Source organism: Megascapheus bottae, chromosome 9, assembly GCF_031878675.1.
Source record: "Megascapheus bottae isolate mThoBot1 chromosome 9, mThoBot2.hap1, whole genome shotgun sequence".
NCBI lineage: Eukaryota > Metazoa > Chordata > Mammalia > Rodentia > Geomyidae > Megascapheus > Megascapheus bottae.
Window position 1 is genome coordinate 2125892 of NC_143517.1, and position 14739 is coordinate 2140630.

The 14739-nt window shown below is 36.6% G+C and overlaps 1 pseudogene; it reads right to left on the reverse strand.

Annotated features, from left to right (window-relative positions):
• Positions 1–363: 363 nt before the first annotated feature.
• Positions 364–549, reverse strand: LOC150058690 (small nucleolar RNA U3; annotated as a pseudogene).
• Between the last annotated feature and the right edge of the window lie 14190 nt (positions 550–14739).

Below are 14739 nucleotides of genomic sequence, written 5' to 3' on the forward strand. Positions count from 1 at the left end.
TAGATATAAGCCAGGCATAACAGACATATTGATGGAAAGATTATTACCTGAGAATGCCCTGGATTGGTATTGTAGTCTTGTAATGAATATTAATTCAATTTTAGATAGATACAGTAGTAATTTTCTCTAAAACTAGGCCACATGGAAACATTGGTGGAAAATTGTGAGAAGATAGATAATAATCACAATAACAGTGTTGCTTTGGGGGCTTATTATGTTTAGTACTTCAATAGAGTTGGATGCATTCATCTCTTATAAACTTATTGAATTAATAAAATTATTGTAAGTGCATGTTTTGGAATTATAGGATGAATTGGTGTTTATGGCTGTTTATGTTTTAAGAATTTTTTTAAAATTCCAAAAGCCACTCAGAATGCATTCTCTCCCTCTTGCTCTCTCAAAGGGAAGAGAAGAACAATTATCAATGGCAAGTGGCGATTGCAAGAAAGCAACACCAGAAGTCAGCTTCAGGGTCAGGAGAGAATACTATGTCTCCTCCTTGTGGTTTTTGGTACGCTATCTAGAAATTATCCCTGAAAGTATAGTCTTTGTTTTGAGAATTTTTGTAAATCAATTGACAATTATATTTAATATTGTCAGCAAATGTTACTTTTAATTTCCTGCACAGTCACCACATACACTAAATAATTGGAGCCTTCCCAAAAGGTTCATACAATCATCTTCTTGTTGACAAATCTAATATTAAAGTTACAAGTTTGAAACTAGACCTGAGGTTTCAACGTACACACAACCATAAATGTTAGTCTGTGAAGTACTGTTTTCTTCTGTGTGTGTGTGTGAGTGTGTGTGTGTGTGTGTGTGTGTGTGTGTGTGTGTGATGAAAAAGAAGAGAAGACAGAAAAGACTGAAACAAAGAGGGGGCAGAAGAGGAATGAGGAAAAATTGGTATCATTCTATACTGCTTGGGAACCAGAGAACTTGAAGAAGAATACATACAACAGAAGACATAGTGGAGTGTAAGCTGAAACTTGTAGGGCTGTATAGTGGGGTACTAAAGTCTTCGGGGCACAAATGACACTATCAAGCATCCTGGATTCTGAGTATTCAGTCATATAGTGTGCTAAAGTTAGGTCTTTCCCCACTCAGTTGTTCCTTAATACTTCTGTGTTTCTCCTTTTCTTTTACTGCCAGTTCTGAGGACTGAACTCAGAGCCTGGACATTGTCTCTGAGGGTTTTGTTTTTGTTTTTGCATTTTCTCAAGGTTCTGTTCAACCATGTAAGTTGCAGCTCTAATTCAAGCTCATAGTTCATAAAAAGACTTTCATGAACTTTCTTGCTGGGGCTCTCTTCGAACTATGATTGTCAGATCTCAGCCTCCTGAGTAGTTAGAATTACAAACAGGAGTAAGGGTGCCAAGTTTATTCTCTGCAAATGAATATATTTACCTAAAATCATTTTCTCCCACAGTATTTAGCTTTTTTAATTTTACTCAGGGCATGGCTTATAATAAATATTACTTTTGAGAAAATTTTGTACTTGATATTTTATTATGTTGATTTGAGACAAGGTCTTATTATGTAGACCACGCTGAATTCAGTCCTCCCACTTCTGCCTCCCAAGTGCAAGAATTATAGGCATGAGCCACCACATCTGGATGTACTGGGATTTTGAACAAGTCTGGAGCTGTGAAGACTTTGAGAACAATTCAGGCTGGGCTAACTGCATTTTGCATTGTGACTTCAGGGCTGGGAATGGAATCTTATCACACGGAATCTTAATTGCCTCGGAAAATCTATATGGTAAAGGCCTCATTGATAGCCTGTGAAACTATTGTGAGGTATTGAAACCTTTAAAAGGTGATGTCTTGTGGGAAAAAGTTGTATCACAGAGGATGTTCTCTTCTTTTTCTCATATATTTTTATTGTAATTAAAAGAAGGGTTACATTATAGTCATCAGATAGAAGGTGCATTACTCCACATACCTTGATACCCTTTCTCATGTCTTGATCCCCATTTCCCTCCCCCACACCTGCCCCTCATCTTGTTTTCCTCCCTTTCCTATCTGACTTCAAATAACCAAATACCCACATATATAATATATCAGATAACAAGGTGAAATATTATAACAATATGAGATAACCAAGGGACAGCAAAAGAGATGAGAGATAACACAGTACATTAAAGACAACAATCATTCATTATATGGCTTTTGTTTCTATATCCTGGAGGTCCTTTCATTTAGCATCATTCTATGTGGCATTAAGTATCTAGGTTTTATTGTATTATAAATCTCTGCTAGGAGAGCCCAAAGTTTCTACTGGTTATGACAAATGAGGGAAACCATTGAGCATATGTTCCTTTGAGTCTGGCTTACTTCACTTAATAAAATTTTTTCTAAGTCTTTCCATTTTCTTACAAATGGGCGATGTCATTCTTTCTGACAGCAGCATAGAATTCCATTGTGTACAAATACCACATCTTGTTGATCCACTCATCAACTGAGGGGCATCTGGGTTGGTTCCATATCTTTGCTGTGGTAAATAGTGCTGCAATGAACATCATTGTGCTAGTGGATTTAGTATGTCCTTGTTTCTGGACAATTGGGTAAATACCTAGTAGTGGAATTGCTGGGTCATAGGGGAGCTCTATGTTTAGTCTTTGAGGAACTGCCATACTGCTTTCCATAGTGGTTGAACAAGTTTGCATTCCCACCAGCAGTGTAGTACTGATCCCTCCTGGCCTCACCCCCTCCAACATCTGTTGCTACTAGTTTTCTTGATCCTGGCCATTCTAACTGGAGTGAGGTGGAATCTTAGAGTTGTTTTGATTTGCATTTCTTTTTTTTATATTTTTTATTGTAATTAGTAAAAGGGTTACATGATATTTGCCAGATAGAAGGTGCATTAATTCACATACATTGATACCCTTTCACATGTCTTGGTACCCGTATCCCTCCCCCCCCACACCCCCCACCCGTCTTGGTTTTCCCCCCTTCCCTATCAAATTTCAAATATCCAAATACAAATAAATTCAATAAATCAGATAACAAGGTGAGATACTATACCAATATGAGATAACCAAGGGACAGCAAAGGAGATGAGAGACAACATAGTACATTAAGGACAACAATCATTCATTATATGGCTTTTGTTTCACTATCCTGGAAGTCCTTTCAATTAGCTTCACATTATATATCCTTATGTATCAAGATTTTGCTCTATTGCAAATCTCTGCTAGTAGAGCCCAAGGTTTCTACTGATTATGACGAATGAGGGAAACCATTGAGCCTAAGTTCCTTTGAGTCTGCTTACTTCACTTAATAGGATTTTTTCTAAGTCTTTCCATTTCCTAACAAATGGGGCAATGTCATTCTTTCTGACAGCAGCATAGAATTCCATTGTGTACAAATACCACAACTTGTTGATCCACTCATCAACTGAGGGACATCTAGGTTGGTTCCATATCTTTGCTATGGTGAATAGTGCTGCAATGAACATGGTTGTACTAGTGGGTTTAGTATGTCCTTGTTTCTGGGTGGTTGGGTAAATGCCAAGTAGTGGAATTGCTGGGTCATAGGGGAGTTCTATGTTTAGCCTTTTGAGGCACTGCCACACTGCTTTCCATAGTGGTTGAACGAGTTTGCACTCCCACCAACAGTGTAGTAGTGATCCCTCCTGGCCACATCCCCTCCAGCATCTGTTGTCATTCGTTTTCCTGATCCTGGCCATTCTACCTGGAGTGAGGTGGAATCTTAGAGTTGTTTTGATTTGCATTTCTTTTATGACCAGAGATGTTGAGCATTTCTTCATGTGTCTATAGGCCATTTTTGTTTCTTCTTCAGAGAAGACTCTCTTTAAGTCTTTGGCCCATTTTTTAATGGGATGGTTGTTACTTTGGAGGTTAGTTTTGGAGTGATTCAATTTTTTGAGTTGTTGATATATTTTAGATATGAGGCCTTTGTCCATTGTTTGGTTGGTGAAGATCTTCTCCCACTCTGTAGGCTTCCTGATTAGTTTACTAGCTATGTCCTTTGCCCTACAAAAGCTCTGCAGTTTAATGCAGTCCCACTTATCCAGCCTTTCTCTGATTTGTTGTGATTCTTGGTCCTTATTAAGAAAGTTTCGACCTGTGCCAAGGAGGCCTCGTGTATCTTGATTTGCATTTCTTTTATGACCAGAGATGTTGAGCATTTCTTAATGTGTCTGTAGGCCATTTTTGTTTCTTCTTCAGAGAAGACTCTCTTTAAGTCTTTTAATGGGATGGTCAGCTTGGTACTGGCACAACACAGGCCTGAAAACCAATGGAATAGAACTGAGGACCCAGATATTAAACCATAGACCTATGGCCACCTAATCTTTGATAAAGGAGCCAAAAAAATAGAATGGAAGAAAGACAGACTCTTCAACAAGTGGTGCTGGCAGAAATGGTTAAGCACCTGCAGAAAACTAAAGTTGGATCCTTCTTTGTCACCCTGCACCAAGATTAACTCCAAATAGATCAAAGATCTTGAGGTAAAAGCAGATACACTGAAAACTTTCCAAGAAGGAATAAGAGATACACTAGGTCTCCTTGGCACAGGTTGAAACTTTCTTAATAAGGACCAAGAAACACAACAAATGAGAAAAAGTCTAGATAACTAGGACTGCATTAAACTGCAAAGGTTCTGTCTGGCAAAGGACATAGCCAGCAAATTAACTAGAAAGCCTACAGAGTGGGAGAAAATCTTCACTAACCATACAACAGACAAAGGCCTCATATCTAAAATATATCAACAGCTCAAAAAATTGAATCACTCCAAAAGTAATCTCCAAAGAGGATGTTCTCTTTTAGAGGATATTGTTTTGTCGTCTCTTTTTTCTCTATCTTTGCTTCCTCTCTGCCAAGAGCAGAACTGCTCTTCTCTACCATAAGCTCTCTCCATGATGCATTGGGCTGCCATAGGCCCATAGAACTATAATGAAATCTCTGAAACTGAGCTAAAACAAATGTCTCTTGCTTTAATTCACTTATTTTATCCTTTTGGTAGGCAGCTGATAACATACAACATCATCAGTTCCCTGATTCTCTAGACAAGTCCAATGTCTTGATCAGATTGCAAATGGTTAAGTTCCATGACTCTTGAGAAGTTGAATATAATCAGGAAAAATTTAGCAAAATGCACCGAATAGCCTTAGATTGTGTTGTCAAGCTGCTAGTGTTTCATGTATTTGTAGATTCAACTATTATGGTTTATACCTTTCTTATTTTTTAGATGCTGTCGTACAAAATGAGTCTCTAGTGCTCAGATGCTATCTGATATTAGGGAAAGCACAATCCAGTTCAAATTTATATTAAAAGTTTATGTGTCTCATAGCTAGTAAATTAATTAGGAAGCCTACAGAATGGGAGAAGATCTTCACTAACCACACAACGGATAAAGGCCTCATATCTAAAATATATCAACAGCTCAAAAAATTGAATCACCCCAAAACTAATCTCTAAAGAAACAATCATCCTATTAAAAGATGGGCCAAAGACTTAAAGAGAGTCTTCTCTGAAGAAGAAACAAAAATGGCCTATAGACACATGAAGAAATGCTCAACATCTCTGGTCATGAAAGAAATGCAAATCAAAACAACTCTAAGATTCCACCTCACTCCAGTTAGAATGGCCAGGATCAAGAAAACTAATAACAACAGATGCTGGAGGGGATGTGGCCAGGAGGGATCAGTACTACACTGGTGGAGTGCAAACTTGTTCAACCACTATGGAAAGCAGTATGGCAGTTCCTCAAAAGACTAAACATAGAACTCCCCTATGACCCAGCAATTCCACTACTAGACATTTACCCAATTGTCCAGAAACAAGGACATACTAAATCCACTAGCACAATGATGTTCATTGCAGCACTATTTACCACAGCAAAGATATGGAACCAACCCAGATGCCCCTCAGTTGATGAGTGGATCAACAAGATGTGGTATTTGTACACAATGGAATTCTATGCTGCTGTCAGAAATAATGACAGTGCCCCATTTGTGAGGAAATGGAAAGACTTAGAAAAAATCCTATTAAGCGAAGTAAGCCAGGCTCAAATGAAGATAGTCTCAATGGCTTCCCTCATTTGTCATAATCAGTAGAAACCTTTGACTCTTCTAGCAGAGATTTGCAATAGAGCAAAACCTAGATACATAAGGCCATATAGAATGATGCTAAATGAAAGGACCTCTAGGATATAGAAACAAAAGCCATATAATGAGTGATTGTTGTCCTTAATGTACTATGTTATCTCTCATCTCTTTTGCTACCCCTTGATTATCTCATATTGTTAAAGTATCTTATTTTGTTATCTGATATATTGGATATATTTGTATTTGGTTATTTGAAATTGGATAGGGAGGGGGAAAATAAGATGAGGGGTGAGGAAGGGGGGGAGGGAAATGGGGACCAAGACATGTGAAAGAGTATCAATGTACGTGAATTAATGCACCTTCTATCTGGCAAATATCATGTAACCCTTCTATTAAAAAAAAGAAAATATGGAAAAATGTCAGGAAAAGGCAAGAAATGTAGGAACGACTTTGTGTGATTCAATCCTATATAACACAGAAACTAAAATAGGGCCCAGCAAAGAGATATTTAGGAACAAATTAATGTGCTCTTAGACAATGAGGGAAAGGAGGACAAAAACATGAGGAGGGATAGCAATGATTGTTAAGGAATGTACCTTCTATCTGGTGAATATTTTGCACCCCTCCTATTAATTACAATAAAAAATAAAATAAAATAAGGTCCAGCAAATAAATATTTAGGAACAAATTTTAAAAAAAAGTTTATGTGTATTTTTCATGTCCTCTCTACTTTGAAGCTTCTATTTTTCAGTTTCTAAAGTATTGTTGAATGTGACTTAAATTTTTATTGGAAAGATCATAAATTATTTTTACCCAATCTTTACTTTTTTCACATATTTTTATTGTAATTAATAGAGGGGTTACATTACGTTTACCACATAGAAGGTGCATTACTTCACAAACATTGATACCCTTTCTCATGTTTTGGTCCACATTTCCCTCCCCTTACCTCTGCCACTCATCTTGTTTTCTCCCCTTCCCTATCCTATTTCAAATTACCAAATAAGCATATATACAATATATCAGATACCAAAGTAAAATACTGTAACAATATGAGATAACCAAGGGACAACAAAAGAGATGAGAAATAACATAATACATTAAGGACAACAATCACACATTATATGGCTTTTCCTTCATAATTTTTATAACCACTTGTTTGATATGTATTGTTTGAATTCTGAAAAATTTGAATGAACAGATAATCTCTACTCCAGGATGTTCAATACCAATGATTGTCCCATACAATTCTTCTTCATAAGGTCAGAAGTGTGGAGAGTGTGTATTTGTTGGAGAAGATATTAGGGCTAGAACTCTTTTAACTATGTAATTGAACTGGTGTTTATGTGAAAGGATTCAATTCAATTCATAAGTCAGTGTCTTAAAAAAGTACATTCAATTGTGCATTTAATATAGGTATGTGCTATGACTCAGACATTATTCTTTTTTTCATATATTTTTTATTGTAATTAATAGAAGGGTTACATGATATTTGCCAGATAGATGGTGCATTAATTCTCATACATTGATACCCTTTCACATTCAGACATTATTCTTTATTGCATAAATCTTCCCAGTATGAGACTGAGCTATGATTAAATAATCACAGAGAAAATATACAAAGGTACATTTTCAGGAAACATGCTTGGAAGGGGAAAACAGAGAAAACCTTATTCAGGTGTTAGGTCACTCCCTGGAAGGGGTGTTGTGACATTTTTCGTTTCAAATCATTTATTGGGAGAAAGCTCTCAAAAAGAGTAAGGAGCTTAGACAGAGCGGGGAAAGCATTGGAACAGGAATTGTACCATATGTTTGTTCTTTCTTTGAATTAGTGAGGTAAAATTTGTACATGTGTTTGTTAGTCACTGCCCCTTGACAGTCTTCGCAAGGAATGCAGCACTGTAGACTCTCCTGCTATGACAGTAATTTGAAGCAAGAAGACTTGCTTTGGAGAAGGGGGATTGTAGGTTGGTTGCTAGCAACTGACATACAGCCTCTGTAGAACAGAATAGCATCCCAGAAAGAAAAGTAAGGCAGCACTGACACCAGGCCCCCCCTTGAACAATGGCCATGAATTTTACAGGTGATTTTATTAAATGCAAACTGATTTTACCAGATAAGAGTCAGTATAGGATGAGCCACAGGAGAGAAAAAAGAAGGTTATTACTAGAAACACAAACACTTCTAGGAATTTAACTCAGCCTAAGAATAATGAATCAAATATCTTGATTATCTTTGGTATTTCTTAAGTCTCAAATATTTTGACAGGCATAAAGCTCTACATATTTTTTATTCTTCAATTCTCTTCTAACTTGGCAAGACATTTTAGTATATGCTTTTGAACCTGTAATTACTACTTAGCACTATGAGTGGTATTCAATACGTTCTCAAGTGTGATTTGGAAAGAAATACATAATGCTTATGTGGCTACATTTTAATTTAATAGGTAGCTTAAACACTGAGTTCAATAATGAATGCACATCAATACTTGCACAGCAAGTACTAAATACATTTTTCATAGATATTTGTTAAAATATGTCTGTGTAGATAGAGTCATCAACATGTCAAACTCATGCTGCTTTGAAAAACAGCCTACAGACTTTAGGCTATAAAACATATAAGTACTTTCCTTTTTTGCTCACATTCAATCTCTGTAGTGTGATTGCAGTAGTCCCAATTTACAAAACTTTCACTATGAGACAGAAATGGGTGGACTATTCTTTGTGTGGATCACTTGTGATTCTATGACAGAGAGAGGAAAAAGGACACTGACATAAATGTTTATAACTTCTGAAGGTGATTAACAAATCTCACTTCACACATAACTGGTAAAAGTAGGTAGAATGACTCAGGCTGGTGGTGGAAAAAGATAATTCTCCCCTGGGGAAAGATGCTATATGTTTGTGAAAAATGATTAAATTTTATGCTAATTGAGTGATAGATACTTATGAATGTTTTCTTAAAATTCTCAGAATTGCACTCTTGGAAGGTTGTGACCCAATTAAATCAAGAAACATGTTAATGTTCAAGAAATTATTCATCTGATACATAATACAGTGTTATGGATATTAAAGAATTTATATGATGGAAAAATCTCACATAGTGTGCTTAAAGTTTTATATAAGCTGTTTTAAATTGGTATCATTTTTATATACCTAGTCTTTTCCATATACCCAGTCTTCACATACTCAGTCTTTTATGGGTCTTCTGTAGTTTTTCTTAGCTGAAAATATGGAACCTGGTCCAAGGAGAATTGTCATAATGCTACTTTCTTTATTTGACCATACGTGGAAAACTCTCTCAAATAAACATAGTTCAGGTACACATAGTGCTATTTCTGAGCTTTTCTTCTCTTCCCTTCTACTCTCTCCCTTTTTTCCTATTTTCTTCCTCCCTTGTCTCAAATTCTTTCTAGTTCCAACTACAGGTTCTTTATAAAATTTTATTACAGCTTCTTTTCAATGGCAATATTCAACTGTAATTATATCACAAGGGTTGAGCATAGTTTCTAAGTCTTAGTCTGTAAGAAGTGCTGAAGGAACAGCCATGTGAGGGTAACTCTGGTATCATCTAACTGAGGAGGAAGACATATGCTCAAATTCAATATTAGTAACAATGTTCTATCAGAGAGCTATTGGTGACATAAAATATGATCACAAAGGAAACAAGACTGGATGAATTGCCAAAGATTTGATGAAAGAGATAATATTCAAGTTGAATGTGAATAATAAATCAAACTCTTATAGATAAAAATAGAGATGAAGACTTTATAGTTGATAGTCAATTGTGTCTGGAACACAATGAATGATTCCAAGAGACAAAAAGAAAAAGGAGCTGAAAAGGTAGAGTAAATAATGACAACAACTTTGAATGACAAGAATAATGAATTTTCTACTTGGAAGGCAGAGAAAAAGATAATTTCAGTGAGAAGCCAACCCAGACACAAAGCATAACCCCTATCTCAACAAATAAGCTGGATAAGGTGGTTTAGATCTAAGGCCCCAGCTAAGTGGGAGACTATAGGTTGAAGGGGTCATAGTACCTGTCCTGGTTAAAATGACAAGTTCTTACCTTAAATTAATCAATAAATCAATAAAGAAATTAAACAAAAATGGGTTGCATGTGAGCCCCTATTGCTAGAGCATAAACTCTGGAGTTCAAACTCCAGTACCACCAAAACATACTGGATTTTGTTATCTGTATTATTCAGATTTTTGTCACTGCGGCAAAATACACCTATACATTCTAAGTTGGAGTTCGAAGTTGCTTAGTTCCACTGCTTCATTGTGTGTGGATAGGCAGCATATCATGGAAGGAACATGCCGTGTGCTGAAGCAAATTGCTCAGCTCAAGGGATGAGGTTCCAGTGTCCTTTCAATAACACAGCCCCCAGTGACCTTACTTCCTCCCTGAAGGTTTCATCTCAGACAGGTTCCTATGCCAACCAATAGAGCCCTCAAACAGGGTGAAAACATTCTACTCATGGACCTTTGGTGTGCAATTGTCTAAGCCACATCACAAACTTATGAACTAGAAGTATACTCTATACTCAATTATAGTTATGACTTAGAAAGAGAAAATGCTGGTATTTCTGTGGAGGCTGAATTGAACAGGATTAAATAAAGAGACATTAATGAGTCTTTGTCCCCTGTTTAAGCAATTATATAAAGAGAGCACTATCTCTGGATTAGAGGATAAGTTTTCAGGCAGTGAATCTGAGACAAATACAGAGAATATGTGATAAGGTGAGGGACAAAACAAAATAATAAGAAAGCGAATGAAATATCAGAATTGTTTTAAGTTACAGTGTACTCTTCTGTTTTTTACTTATTTTACTTATCACTATTTCTTTTTTGTCAGTCATGGGGCTTGATCTCTGGGCCTGGATGTTGTCCCTGAGCTCTTCAGCTCAAGGCTAGTGCTCTACCACTGGAGCCACAGCGCCACTTCTGCTTTCCTGGCTGTTAATTGGAGATAATAGTCCCGTGGCTTTTTGTGCCCAGACTGGCTTTGAACCTCGATCCTCAGATCACAGCCTTCTGAGTAGCTGGGATTACAGGCATGAGCCACAAGCACCTGGCCCATATCTATTTTTTTTTTTTTTTACTGTTACTGGGGGTTGTATGCATGGCATGGAATTTGCTTTTTTGCCTTCTCAATCAAGACAGTGCTCTACCATTTAAACTACAGTTTTACTTCTGGCCTTTTGCTATTTATATGGACATAAGTGTCTCACATGTTTTTTGGCTGGGGCTGGCTTCCTACGGAAAATCCCCAAATCTCAGCTTTCTGATCAGCTAGGAATGAAAGCACTATCTACTGATATCCAGTTAACATTTCACTTATCCTTTGGCAGACAAAGCAGTAGAGAAATGAGTTTTATCTTTTCCATCCATAACATTCAGTTTAATGAGCAGAATCAATGATCTCAGAATTTGAAATTACTTTTGGAAAATAGGTAAATTCAATTTTGAATAGGTTGGCATCTAATTGGAGTATACAGTAGGAAGCTGGAAATAAATTTCCAAAAGTCCACTATCTATTATGGACATGGCTTCCAGCAGAACCAGATGGAATCATTTAGCACCCAAAGCTACCAAGTGATAAATAGTTGCACTTGGAAATGTGGGCTTGGGAATGATCTCTTCAGTGTAAAAATGGCTGGATTGGTACTAAGCCCTAAGATGAACTCCTGGGAACTATGAATTGTAGGGGTTAGGCTGGTCCAGGGGATGTACTTGAGAGAGGGGATCGGTGAAGTAGACATAGAAATGAAAAACACGTTGTTATGGAAACCAACAATGTAGTGTCATTATGGCAGTCACAAACAAACATCTTAGTCCCTTTTCCTGGTACATATTTGTCCATGAATGTGTATTGTTGTTAGAAATTGTTACTTAAAATGTGACTTCAACCAGTTCAAGGTGGTTGGTATAGCAATCTCAATCTAGCTCATTCCCCGTCTGTCCTATGTACTGCGACCCCAGCCTCTACCATGGGTCAGCAAATCTGAAGCGGTCCAATGGTATTCTTTTCCTTGACAAGTTGAATTACAATGTATGGAATGAGGTAAATAATGAGTAGACAAACACAAATAAATGTGAAATTTCAAGGCCTTGGGTCTTGGTCTGAGAGGATGCCAAAGAGCCTATCTAACGATAGAAATTCAGGCTACCACACACTTCAGGGTCTCTGAAATGGCAAGCTTTTCAAAGTGATAGTTGCTGACTCTGAATTGTGGTCTCATGTTGTATATAAAATATAGGCTTCTAGGTACACACAGAGTCCGAGCTTATTGAGACTATCTGTTCCTTTGCATTTTGACATGTAATGTTTTCTTTTTTAAAACACACTAGTCCTCTACTCTATCAAATATAAAGAATTCCCCTCTCATAATTGCGTTCCTCCAGGTAATCTGGCCAATTACCTACATATGACCTGAAAAATTGCAGTTATGATCTCTTTCATCGATTCTTCTACTATCAGTAGCATTAAGTGTATGTGCTTTAATGTTAATTTTCACTGAATTCTAAGAGCAAATAAAAGATAAGGATATGAACATAACAAAAAATTTATTTGATTAATGAATAGTCAAAGGTAAAAGGAGAAACATGTTAAATATAGAAAGTTCATGTTTAATCCTGTCATGTTTCCCCCAAATATTGACCGTCCACTTGAAGGCTTGTCTTTCTCTTCTAGGAGAAAATATTTTTTAAAATGTTAACATTCTCATCACTTAAAGCTCTCATCATAGAATCCTGTCATTCTGCCTGTCAGATTAGGGAAACTGCAGCAGCACATTTCTAAAATTCTCCAAAATAAGACAGTTAATGACTCCACGTGTGTTTGGGCTGGAGATTGGGGAAGGGTCTCTTACTAGTCACATAGAAGAACACAGAATTTTTCTGGTTTCTTAGCAAGAACCCTTGGAGAAAAGCAATTAGTCCTTCAGTTCTGCAAAGTGGGCATACATATGCTTGATTATTTCTGGATTAAAAATATTCAAAAATTGTACTTTCCAGTGCCAGTGGATCACTCCTATATTGCTAATTACTCAGGAGGCTGAAATCTGAGGATTGTGGATAGGAATGTGTGAGAGACTCTTATAATTCGATTAACAAGCAATGAGTGATAGAATGCCAGTCTTGAAGCAGCTTAAAGGGCAACACAGAGTACCTGAGTTCCAGCCTCAGGAATAGCATGAAAAATTGACATGCATCAGCCTTTTCCTTCTCATTATTCTGTAAGCATTACAGTACAACAACTATTGGAGTCATATTTACATTGAATTATGTATCATAAGTAATCTCAAATTAATCAATGTACTTAGAGGATGTACCTAAGATATATGAAAATATTGCTCTACTTGGGGAAGAGACTTAATTAACATCCACAGATTTTGGCATGAGATGTCTGTGACCTAACTGCCCACAGATACTGAGGAATGACTGTGTAAACTACAATTTAAGAAAAATCACTAATTCTCAGGTACAGTTTACATATTCCTTAAAAGTAAACCTTTTCCTAAATTAATAATATACAACGATTTCCAAGTTCAAAATAAAAATAATGCACTAATAAGAAGGCAAAAGCAAACCAATACTACAAGGAGGAGTCTTCTCACTTTATTAACAATGGCTACTATTAAAAATAATGCAAATATAAAAGGATGTAGAAAAAAAAGTCACTCCACACTGTTGGTAAAGCCATTATGGAAAACTACTTGGTGGTTTCCCAACAATTGAAAATAGAAGCACCGTAGGGTCCATCAATCCTGTCAGTGGGTAAACTGCTATGGAAATTGATGTATTTGGAGGACACTTCTGCACATTTATTTTCTCTGTAGTACTATTCACAATAGCCTAGAAATGGAAAAAAATACAAATTTTTTTTTTTAAAAAACCTTTGCATTGACTGATGAATGGATGTGTTTTTCAGATCCTACAGGTATGACAGAGTATCTAAGAAAATCAACTTAAAAAGAGAATAATGTTTGACTCAAAATTTCCAGAGCATTTACTCCACAGTTGCTTTTTGGGCCATTGGTGTACTCCCATGTAAGGAATACATGGTGGAGAAAGCTGCTCACTTCATGCTGGCCAGGAAGCAAAGACAGAGGAGGAGGAAGTGGAGGCCCTGGCATTCTATTATCTTGTAGCAGAGCCAGCAGGCTGGGGATCAAGCCTTCAACTCATGAGCTTTTAGAGGATAACTAAATCACCACACCTAAGAAAAGTGTGGTACATGTACAGTTTACAATGGAATACTGTTTAGCCATAAAGACATACATTTCTGTTATTTATTCCATAAATTGAATTGGACATCACTATATCATGTGAAAGAAATGAGGTACAGCAAGAGATACATGCAGTATTTTCCCACTTACATGTAGAATTTTAACATAGTTTATCTCATAAAAAGGGAGTATAGTGCTGGTTACTAGAGGTAGGGGAGGGTGGCTGTTAGGTAGGTTTGGGGAAATATTGCTCGATGAGTGTTTGTTTCACTGGATTGTTGTAAAATTCACAGTAGAGTGAATATTGACTAAGATTGTGTTCAATACATAAAATTACTAGAAGGAAAAAACTTCCAATTTACCATAGAGAAGTGGTAAATATTTAGAGAAATAAAATATTTATTTAAAATGCTAAAATTAAGTAAAGGAAG